Source organism: Rhinolophus ferrumequinum, chromosome 3 (assembly GCF_004115265.2).
Source record: "Rhinolophus ferrumequinum isolate MPI-CBG mRhiFer1 chromosome 3, mRhiFer1_v1.p, whole genome shotgun sequence".
In the NCBI taxonomy this organism is placed as follows: Eukaryota; Metazoa; Chordata; class Mammalia; order Chiroptera; family Rhinolophidae; genus Rhinolophus; species Rhinolophus ferrumequinum.
The window spans coordinates 13819438-13831600 of record NC_046286.1 but is presented as its reverse complement, the minus strand read 5'-3'; positions in this window follow the sequence as shown (position 1 = coordinate 13831600).

Genomic DNA, 12163 nt, shown 5'->3' with positions numbered 1-12163 from the left:
TACAGCAGGATTTCTCAACCTAGATGCCAAAAGAATAATCCTGTGCACTGTAGGATGTTTAGCTACATCCCTGGCCTCTACCACCATATGCCAGTAGCACCCACCCCCCTTGTGACAACCATAAATACCTCCAGACTTTGCCAGATGTTTTCTGGGGGCAAAAGCACCCACGTTTGAAACCACTGGCATAGAGCAATTAAGAAAGGTGGAGGCAGGCCCGGACATGACATGGAAGGTGCACTGCAATGTGTTTTAAGAATGAAAAGCAAGTTGCCAAAGACCTAGATGTTAGTCCCGATAAAAAGGGGTGTGTGTGTGTGTGTGTGTGTGTGTGTGTGTGTGTGGTATGCACACAGCGGACGTGGTACCTCTTCTCTCAGTGGTTAAAGCATGGGTACTGGCATTTAGTAGCCTGGGTGTCAATTTCAGGTCCACCACTTCTTACCTACTCTGGCCAACGTCTTTAATCTCCAGGTGCCTCAGTTTCTTCATCTATGAATGAGACTAGCAGTGCCTGCCTCAATGGGTTGTTCTGAAGATTAAGTTCAATCACTCAGTAGAGATGGAGGATTTCCTTTATCCTTTGTGCAAAGCCTGGCACATGGTAAGCACTTCCCAGGTTTGAGCCACAAGTGACATTATTAACTCTGAGAAGGTGATTGGAAGGCAGGTGTAGAGGGCAGAAGGGAGACTTTTAGGTTTAGTTCTGTAAACTTCTGTTTGCTTAAATCCTGTATAATGAGACTGTCCTTATATGTTAATTGTGTAATTAAGCACAACACACACAAAAGAGATGTTCTGGTTCAGCCCACCTCATCTTTTTAAATAAGCTTTTTGATTTTGGCATAATTTTAGATTTGCCAAAAAAAAGTTGCAAAACAGTACAGCATGTTCCCTTGCATCCCTCACCCAGTTTCCGGTTCCCCTAATGTTATCATTTTACATTCCCATAGTACAATTGTCAAAACGAAGAAATAGTGGTACGTTGGTGTTAACTAAACTCCAGACTTCATTTGGAGTTCACCAGATTTGTTTTACCACGTTGTTTTGTCCCAGAATCCCTTCCAAGACATTGAGTCATCATGCCTCCTTAGGCTCTCCTGGCTGTGACAGTTCCTCGGTCTGTTTTTGTTTTTCCTGACCTTCTCACTTTTGAAGAGTACTCATCAGGCATTTCATAGAAAGCCCCTTAATTGGGGCTTGTCTGATGTTTTCTCATGACTAGACCAGGGCTATGAGTTTGGGAGAAAACCGCAGAGGTGAAGTGCCACCCTTAATGCATGATACCAGAGAAAATGCTGCCAACATGACCTACCTACCAAGGTAGCGTTTGCCAGGTTTCTCCACCAACAAATGATCCCTTCCCACTTTCCACACTCTATTCTTTGGAAGCCAGCCGCTCTGTGCGGTTCATACTCCAAGAGGGGAGAGATTAAGCCCCTCTTCCTGGAGAAGAGATCATTGATGTATTTAGAGTTCTTCTAGAAGAAGATTTGTCTCTCCTCCCCCACTTATTCATTTATTCAGTCATTTCTATACGTATGGACTCGTGGGTATTTATTTTAGACTTTGGCTTATAATCCAATTGTATGTTATTTATTTTGTTGTTCAAATACACACTTTGTTTTCGTCAGTGGAGAGGTCCTGCCCTGGGGTGTGAGGGCTGACTTGTGGATCAGGGGTTCAACAAGCACATGGATCACAAGTTACAGACACAGCTTGGGGTCTTTGGTTTTGATTGGTCTCTGTGAAGGCCATGGCCAGTGGGAAGCAGAACGAACAGAGGCTCTGTGACTTCTGGGAAAGCTGTTGCCCACGCAGGGGGAGCGAGGGGCACCTTCAAGGGTGAGGGATGCAGACAAGTTGTCTAGATGTGCGATTTCAAGGCGCGTCTCATCTGTACCATCCTGGGACACCAAGGCCGTGATATGGTTGAGAAAGTGACGCTGTGGAAACCCAGGACTTTCTCAAGGATCAAAGGACAAAGACTGCCAGAGCTGTAGGCTCTGTGTTATTGTGGGGGAGGGAGACACAGCATGTTGAAATCCCCAGTGTGTGGGGTGGGTGATAAAAATGTGGAGTGAAAGTGTGTAATCACAAACTCTGACGTAAATGGGGGGTGGGAAGTGGTGTCTCAGCCTCACTACTGTTAGTCAGTCAATCTTGAACAGGGCGTCCTCAGATGTACCCACCAGTCTTGACTTCAAGGTTGAATCTTAAGTTCGGTCCTGCAAGGAGTGTGGGAGGCCCTCTTTTTTCCCTCTGTGGCTTCATGGCGTTTTTCGCCCTTTGCTCCTTCCCCCAGGGTCATGCCTCTTCCTTCTTTTGGCCTCCCAGGTAAGGTCTCAAGCCTTCTGTTCATCCTGGCCTCTCTCACCGGTCTGCGAGCAGCGGGGAGGGGGAGAGAGGTGGCAAGCGGGTCTTGGATCCTGTGAGCAGACCTCCCCTGAATGCCTGGCCTCTCCCAGCACAGCTCCTCTCTGCTTGGAATCACAGCTCCCAGTGTCCCATCCCCCCGACCTCCTTATGTGTCCTTCTCCAGGAACCGGAGCACTTGTCCGTCCACAAATAACGTGTTGGGCAGCCGATGGGAAGAATGACTCCTTATTGTTTTCACAAATTAAAGGACCCAAAGGACCGTTCTACAAAATCCTCTTAGCTAGTGGGCATATGCCTAGATAGAGTCTACCTACAGGGTCAATGTATACAAAATATTTCTTCTGAATTGGAGCTCTTCAGAGTATCCTTTGGTGGCAGGAGGAGAAGGAGTTTCACATTTATCAGAAGATGAAATGGATTACAAATCAAGCATGGAAGCTCAGGCCTCGTCCTCCCCACAGCTTTGGGCAGCAGAGGGTATGGGCCTGGTAGGGAGAGAGGCTTGGCCAAGGGCATCCCTGAGTCCTCTTGAGGTATCCTTCCAGCTATGGCAGCCGTGGGCTTCTCCAGACTTCTTCCCATATGGCCCAGCTGGTCAAGGCAAGAATAACTCACACTGGAAGAAGAGGTGAGTCAAAGAGAATGGCCTCCAGGAGGAGGGGAAGCAGACGCCTAACCACAGACAGGCCCCCTGGGCAGCCTCCGACTCCCACACGCCATGGGAGAGCCTTCCTGGAAGCCAGAGCTCTCTGGCCAGGAAATTTTTTTTTTTTTAAATACCAAAATGAACCATATGTGGATCCTGGGACTCAAACTATCAGAGAGGAAGAGGAAGAGGGATGAGAAAGACCAAGACCAGGCTATGATACAAATACAGTGTCCACAGGTCAGTGCCCAGAAACCACCAACGTGGCAGCATGTAAACGGGAGGACACGCCTGAGCCCAGGACGGGGCCTTAGCTTGACTCAGCCACGTGTGTCTCCCTTTTCTGACCAATGCCCCACCGGAGGGAACCCAGCCTGGCCAACCTCAGCCAGCGAGGCTTCCTCTGCCCAGCAGCCGTCTTGTGAGAAGGAGCAGGGAGAGCCTTGGGCCGTCCTCTCTGACAGGCAGCCATGAGCAGGACACAGAAAATACTTGTGGCTGATTCTGTTTTCAACAGGAGGTTGTGCTAGGCCGCACAGGACATGGGAGCTTGCCCTCAGGGGTGCTATCTGGCTTCTTTTCTATTAATTTATTTTTAATTCTAATTGATATACAGTGTTATATTCGTTTCAGGTTGACTCACCATAGTGATTCCACGTTTATCTCCAGTAACCGCTTGTCACTGTACATAGTTACGACGTTGTTATTGACTCTATTCCCTATGCCATACATTACAGCCCCGTGACTTATTATATAACTGGAGGTTTGTACTTCTTAATCCCCTACCCCTGGTCGGCCTCTAGCCCCCTCTCCTCTGGCAACCATCAGCTTGTCACCTGTATCTATGAGTTTGTTCCTGTTTTGTCTTGCTTGTTCGTTTGTTTTGGTTTTTAGATTCTACATATAAGTGAAATCATATGGTATTTGTCTTTCTCTGTCAGGCATATTTCACTCAACATAATGCTCTCTAGGTTCATCCCCATTGTGGCAAATGGCAAGACTTCATTCTTTTCTATGGCTGAGTAATTCCATTGTATAAATTCCATTGTATATAGAGGCCGCATCTTCTTTATCTAGTCATCCATCAATGGACACCTAGGTTGCTTCCACCTCTTGGCTATTGCTAACAATGCTACAGTGAACGTGTATCTTTTTGAATCATTGTTTTCATTTTCTTTGGATAAGTGCCCAGAAGAAGTGGGATCGTTGAGTGGTGTGACTATCTTCTTGAAGAGACAAGTCTGACCTGGGCAGTAGCCCAGTCTGGGGGTCCAGGATGGATTGGAGCCTCAGCTCGGCCATTTGTGAGGTGTGTATTAGCATCGGCCTAGGCGGTGTCATGTTATGTTCCTCATGTTACGTATAAACACACAGACCAAGACTGATGCAAAGGATATGCCAAGAGAATAACTGAGGGTCTTGGAGACTGCTGGGACATGAGGGATGGAAAGAGGACAAAGATGACCCACGGATGACTTCTTAAATGGACTGTGGAGCGCCAGCTCACCACTGACACAAATCTGCTTGTGATGTAACTGATTCCTTCTGCAAAGCAAACAGGCATCACTCCCTTGGGACACACCCCAATAGGCTCTTCAGGCTTAAGGCAGGTGTCCCAGCAATCACGCTCCCTTCTACTTTTCAGGCCCTCATCACCCTAAGGACCTCTCCAGCCAGTGCCTGGGCAGGAGACCTGATTGCCTGGGAAGCCTGTAGTCTCAGTGCTGTTATTGCTTGGGAAGTTGCCCCAAATCTGTAGTGGAACCCCCAGTGTCGGCAACATGCCTGGAGCAGGGGCTCTGCTGTGTCTCCTTCCTCCTCTCATGTCCCAGGGAGGAGGACCAGGCCCTGTACAGGGTCTGCAGCTCCTGCCCAGCTTCTGACCCTAGGAAGCCAGGCTTGGAAGACCCAAGGACAGGCCTGCACCCTTCAGACTCAACCCAGAGAAGAGAATGACCTTTAAGATACCTGTCTTTGAAACAGGAACATGCCAAAAACACTGGAGGCCCCAGGAGGAGCCAGAAGCAGCATGCTTTGGCGGAAATGTCTCCACAAATACTTCTCGGTGGGTTTGTTTTGATATTGCTACACCTATCTTGAAACCCACAAAGGCCCTAAAGAGAGACACATGGGACAATCTAAAACTGAGAGATCCAAGGGCAACCATTTCTCATGTTTCTGCCCGACACCATCTTTTTGTCTTTCATTCTTAATTTTTTTACTCTGGCCCTGGTGGGAGTTTGAGTGGAGGTCCCTAATAATAGTAACCGCGTCAATGATAATGGCTACTAGTTATTAAACACCCGTCTACACGAACTAACAACTGGGCTAATTGCTTTACAGGTATTATTTCTAATCCTTATAAGAACCATGCAAAGTAGGTGATATTCCCATTTTACGGATGTGGAAATTTTGGCCAAAAGAAGCTTAAACAACTTGTTTAAGGTCACACAATAAGTCAGTGGCCGAGAAGGGATACAAACTTAAGTCTATCTGACCCCGAATTCTTAATGTTTTCACTAAGTTCCACTGCCACCCAATCCTATGGCCCAGATATTCCAGTTCAGAACCGCCCAACTTTTCTCACCTCAGGGCACACACAGGAAGCATTCCATTCGTATGGCATAGGGCCACAAACAGATGAGGCGGCTTGCCGAGGTGCTGACGTGCCTGGGGGCTCTGAAAGCCCCACACCTGCCTCGGTCCTGGGGGATGAGCGGACCAAAATCTCTGCATTCTGTGACCCATCCCCAGAAGCTCCTGGTGGAGATTCTGACCTAAACTATTCATTAAATCAGTACTTTCCCACTTTGGCTCGTTGTCAGAATCACCTGAAGAGCTTTAAAAAACACCTATGCCCAGGCCATACAACTCTCTAGGAGTAGGGCCTGGGTAGAGGTATTTCTTGAGAAAACATTGCCTGCCTGCTGTTCTTGCTGACGCCTCATCCCTACCGCCCTCCCCGCCCCCACCCCCAGTCTCATACTCCAACCCCTATCACGCACACACACTGTGTGCCCTAAAGAGCAAAGACGATGTCTGTGTTGTTCCTCACTGGACACCACGACCAGCATGGTGTTTGCACGTGGTAGGTGCACCATGGCGCTTTGTTTTTCATGAATATATGTTGACTACAGGGGAAAGATTTTAGGCAAAGCTCTTCCATTTTCCTAACTGAATGACAACGTTTTACATAGCACAGTAGTTCCTGTCTAATATTGGTGAAATTAACTTTTCTTTCTTCACATTTGGAATCTGAAGCATCAGTTTGTACTTGAACACAGAGATCTCCTCACTGACTGCATCTTATAATCATGTGTGTATCTACATATACTACCCCAGACCAACTGTTTCCTTTAGTTCAGAAAAATGAGCTTTTTGCTATCCTCAGACTCAAAAGAAAGTATTCTGTTGGAACCCAAATAAAGTAGAGGGAGTGACACTTATAATGTTGTTCGCTTACCTAGGAGGAGAGCAAACAGGGAGAAACCAAAGGAATGGGGAAATGTAAAGTGTAGCACATGAAAAAGAAGGGAGAGTAATAGGTTCAGCATCTTTGTGCCAATTGGTCAGCTCTGGGTCTTGGATAGGATAGAAAGTGAAAAACACACACACACACACACACACACAAAAACCACCCAGGATCAGATGGCCTCCCAGCTGGACAGTCCATCACGTGTTGATGAAGAGTCCACTGTCTCCAATACCAAATGACTAACTTGGTTAAATTCTGTTGAGGCTCTGAGGAAGAAAACACTCTGTAGGCAGAAGAAGTTGTGGAATCCTTCCTAGAAAAGATAGGATTTAAACTGAGATTTCTGCTTCTAGCAACGTGGTAGACTAGGAGTCCAATGTAGTCCTCCTGCTCAAAGCATCTGAAAATGCAGGGAAAATACATTTTTATTATCTTTAAATGCCTCCATGAATTAACAAGAAAGTATGGAATACTCTGGCCAAAGAAATAAATGAAGGCAGAACTCAGAAGGTGAGAAGAGCACTGAAGCTAGCATTTGCCTTGAAGGAATTTTCTGGATCTAGTGAACTTGAGGATTGATATGTTTGGCGTCTTATGAGGTTTTGTGGGCAGGAGACCAAACCCAGGTCTGTCCAAGGTAGATACCATGTTTCCCCGAAACTAAGACCGGGTCTTATATTAATTTTTTGCTCCAAAAGACGCATTAGGGCGTATTTTCAGGGAATGTCTTATTTTTTCATGTACAACAATCTACATTTATTCAAATATAGTCATGTCATCTTCTGGAACATCATCATAGCATACTAAATGTGTCCGTCTGGCTGACAATCGTAACTGGGGCTTTTTTTCTGGGTAGGTCTTATTTTCAGGGAAATACGGTAGTCACATAGGAGACATTCCATAAAATTAGATTCTCCAAGGGCCAGACCCTCAGTGTAAGGAAGGACCTCATTTTCAGATTTGGGGAGCAGGTAACACCTGCCAGGAAAATTGCTTATCTGGAATTTGGCACTGGAGTAGAGAGGGGAAATATCTCTTCTGATAACTAACAGCACGACTTCTTGTATATTTGTAGCCTGAATTCACTCTACATGGGTCATCTGGAAAGCAGTTAGATTAAAGTGATCTCAGACTAGATGATTAACAGGCACCCAAAGAAGCAAATTGAAATCTTCTCTGAAGGAATTCGCCTTTTCCTTAGGCCTCAAAGAATTTCCAGCAATTGCTAAGGAAGATGAGAAGCTCACAGTTAAAAATCAACACAAATGTGAGGAAACAAGGCACCAAGAGCAAGAGCCAGCAGAAGTGACAGCAAAAACAACCTCCAAAGACTTTTGGGTTTGGAATTATCACACAGAATATAACCATTTTGCAATAACTGGAAGAGAATCTTCAAAAATTGAGTAAAAGACAAGCAGACTTGTAAAAGAAGAAAACAGACCTTCTGGAAAATAAAAGTCTGGACATAAACTAACATAGAAATAAAAAACTCAATGGATATTATTTAACACAGCACACAAAGAGAGACCTTGAGACCTGGAGGATAAAACTGGAGAGATTATCCAGGATATAACCCAGAGAGATAAATAGGTGGAAAACATAAAAGAGATTAAAAGCCATAGAGGATAAAGTAAAAAGGTCCAAGATTTGTTTAATCAGAGTTTCAAAAGGGGAGGAAAGAGGAAATGGGGCAGAAGCAATTTGAAGGCGTCAGCTGAGAATGTCCCAGAACTTATGGCTGATGCCAAGCCATAAATTCAGAATATGAGCTGAGTCTCAAAGATGGAAAGCGTGGAACATGAATGATTAGCAATGCAGCATGTGAGAAGCAGCGTGACCCCTCAGAGTACACTGATGAGGCCAGCACCCCGGGAAGGTCTTCTGTGACCGACAGAAGGATCAGAGCCTCCGGGAGGCTTTGAGAGGTGAAGCACAGACTTGCACCCTTCCTCCTGGTGGCAGATCAATGGGGAAGCATGCTCTGCTCCTGGATGAAATAGCAAGAACAGCAGGATAGTTCTGTTTTGTCATTTGGGGGCAATGTCCTTCCGAGGAAGGGAGAGAAGAGAGCATATATCCACTGTATGGATTAGGGAACTGAAGAACAGAGAACAGAGTCCTAAAAGGAAGGTAAGTGGCTCTTCGTGATCTGTGCTTTTTCTGTTGATCTCTGACACACCTCTGGGTTACTAACACAGATACTCTCTGGTTCACGATGTTTTGGGCAAATCAACCTCAGCGATGGATGGAGCCGCTGGCATCATTTTCAGCCCTGTTGAAACTTTCAAAAATAAAACGAAACCACAAAAGGACGTTGTTGTGCACCAGTCTCTCCTAGGCCCAGGTCTGGATGCCTTCATCACTAGCAAAGTCTTAATTACCCACGACCGTCTTTACCTGATTACTTAGACCTGGTCCATGCAGTGTTATAACATCTATGTGACCGATGTGCACATGACTAAATTTGGGCATAGCAGCTGTCACTGGGAACTGAAAATGGGTCTGACACATACTGTTCTATGTGCAATGTAGTGGAGCAGCAGACATAAGCTCAGCAGTGCTGAATTGTGTGGGTGTGTCTGGTTCCCACCCCACTTCCATCTCTACTTTCTCCTTTGTTATTCCAAGAGGATTTCATTTAAAGGACAGGAGGCAGTATTGGTAGTGATTATGTTCCCCAGCTCATCTGAACTCCAGTTCCAGGCTTATGACTGCCACAAGTTACTTAACATCTCTAAGCCTCAGTTTTCTCACCTGTACAATGGGTTTTGTACCATCCCTCGGAATTAAATGGAACTGTGTATATTTTTATACATTTATCAAGCTTATTTTATACATTTATCAGGCTTATTTCTGGTATTCCCATATTACGATTGAATTAAACAACCAAAAGATTCAGTTTGGCTATAATTAGACATGGTTGCTTTGGCTTAAGGTTTTCAAGGAGGGCTTCGAAATTTGTCATAGAATTTCAAAATGAAGTAGCAAGAATGTCAAAAGGAAGACTAAAAATGCCTCAGGGGAAGAAGTAAGTGAGTTAGAGTTTCACTTTCTTTAGAGTCATATTCGACAATGACTCTCAGCTGGCCAGCCTAACTTTTGTCTGGGTCTCAAAAACATTCTTGCTATTTTGCCACTTACTTACTCCACTGTGATAAATATGGCTCAAGAGGTTGAGAGTTGAGATCATGGGACCCTGGCACAAAGAGGTGATGTTTGCATGTGTGTGTTTTAGAGAATCAATGGAGTGATTAGACAGAGGGCTGGACACAGACGGTCTCTGAGTCTAAGGATGGGTCCCCAGTGCCACAGCCAGGCCTGCTGACAATTCAAACCAAACCATGTTGGGAAATTCCAGTCTACGTGTTTGAAGAGCAGGCACAGTGGGTGATCCAAAGGGATCCAGCAAGAACATGACAGTAGGAAAAGAAGGAAGGAAAAATTTGATTCAATAAAAGGGGGGAAAAATTCCAAACGGTGAGTTCGTTCTATTTGGCGGCAGTACAACCCCTCCAGGGAACATGGTGCAACTTGAGTCATTTAAACCTTGGCTGGGAAAAGTCGTGGAGGATGTACAATAGACAAAGCTGGAGTTTGGATTAGTCTGGTGGTGGGAGCAGGAGACCCACTAGGTGATTTGAATCTGCAGGGCTCTGATTCACCAGACATGCCCCCTGCTGTCAGAGTCCAGCTGCAGCGGGCTGCCTTGGGCCAAGGTGATGGGACGCCTGAACGCGTGTGAATGGATGTGTGTGTAAAGGAGGTGTTTTCCAAGTCACCGTTGCCTCGTTTCCTCAGACTGACTGGGATGTTTGGAAACTTAGCATGTTCCCTCTCATAATAAATTTCACATTTCTTGCGGAGAGTTTGTTTTATGGGGGAAAAAATAGAAGCAGGGGGAGGATATGCCATCTGAGTTTGCAGGAAATAATCTTTTTAATGAGAAGGCTGCGACACATTTCAGATTTTCTAATAGTGCTTCAGTTCACTGCCGTCATATGTGTATGTGTGTGTTTTATAAAAGCACAGTACTATTAATTATTTGCTTTTCCTAGAAAGTACTGGTGAAGGTGTGATTTCTGTGAAATTAGAACATTTTGTGTCATCCGTGTGATCAATACTTAGTTAAACAGCATGTTCTGTGGGGTTTGATTCATTAAGTTATTTGAAGCCAGGAACCACCACTATAAACTTGGTATAAACCAAGATTGTACCAAGATTCACTGTCATCCATACCTAGTACAATGCTGGGTAAACAGAGAGTGCTCAATAATTGCATGTTACTGATTGATTTGGTAAGTTGTCCAAAATAATAACTCTTCCCAGGTCTCTGCAGAGACCAAACCAATGGATGATTAAAATCTAAGCCACCTTTGCAAAGCCCGGTTGCCTTTCATTTCAGAAACACATAAGAATCCAAGGTGGTGAGGGTGGGGGCAGGGGGAGAGGGGCAAATTAGATTTTACATTAAGAGATCTTGATTTGAATGTCACCTGTCTCATGGCTCATCAAAGGACTTAAGTGCTATCATATCAACCTACTCTACCTTGATTTCTGAATGTGTGAGCTTGAGGAGCTGTCTCCAGTGCTTTCTGTGGTTCCCCTAACCGTGTGAAGCCCTGCCCTGCCCGGCAACAGCCAGAGCCAAGCTGCCAGTTGCTATCCTGCCACAACAGCCCGGGAGTCCATGATGGATATATCACAGCTACTATTTCAAGGAAAAATGAAAGGAGAATAGTCTCATAAAGTGGTAGGTTATCCAGGGAGTTTTGCCCATGCAGCAGAAGAAAGAAAACTCAAGACAAAAGGACACCTACGTTCTGGTTCTCATTCTGTTTTGCTTACCTGACTTGCTTTGTGATCTTTGACACGTCGTTGAACATGTGTCTGGACCAAGTGTTATAGAAATATAAAGGGGCGGTAACTATAGTTATTATTAGCAGTAATTCCTTAAGGGTATGTTTGTCTGTCGGCTTGTTTACTTGTTTGTTTGTTCCCCAAGGAATTTACAACAGCTTCAAAATGAGGTAACTCCCTGAAGAAAACTCCCCCGCCCCCGCCCCCCATATCAGATCCCCTTCTCTGGCTCTGTCAATATTTTGATGTTGGTTGTTAAGAAGACAGGAGCTGCTAGGTCTGCTGTTCCCATGCCGGTCCTGCTAATAACCAGGCAGTCAGGTAACTTGGGGAAACTCACTTCACTCTCTGAAACTTGGAGTCGGCAGTGTTTTTAAAACATGGCCACAAATTCTTTACACTCTTCCCAAAAAGAGATGAAGCCTAATTCCTCTCCCTTTGAATAGAGCCAGCTCAATAACTCACTTCTAACTCACTGAAGGACAAAGTACAGTGGGGCTGTTGCTTCCGAGGGTAGGGCCAGTGCTGTCAGGGCAGGCACCTTTGGAGCCCTGAGCCCCCTGAAGCCACCTCTCTGGAGAGGCCACACAGAGACAGAGACAGACAGAGATGTCTGGGGCCCCATTCGTTCCAGTTTCCCAGCAGAGTACCAGACGTGTTAGTGACCCTGGTCACAGGCATTCTGTGACTGTGACCTCATGAGAGGTGCTGGACTACCACCACCTAGCTGAGCTGCTCCCAAATCCCTGACACAGCAACTGAGGGTAATAAATGAGCAGTGTCATTTTTAAGCCACTAAACTTTGG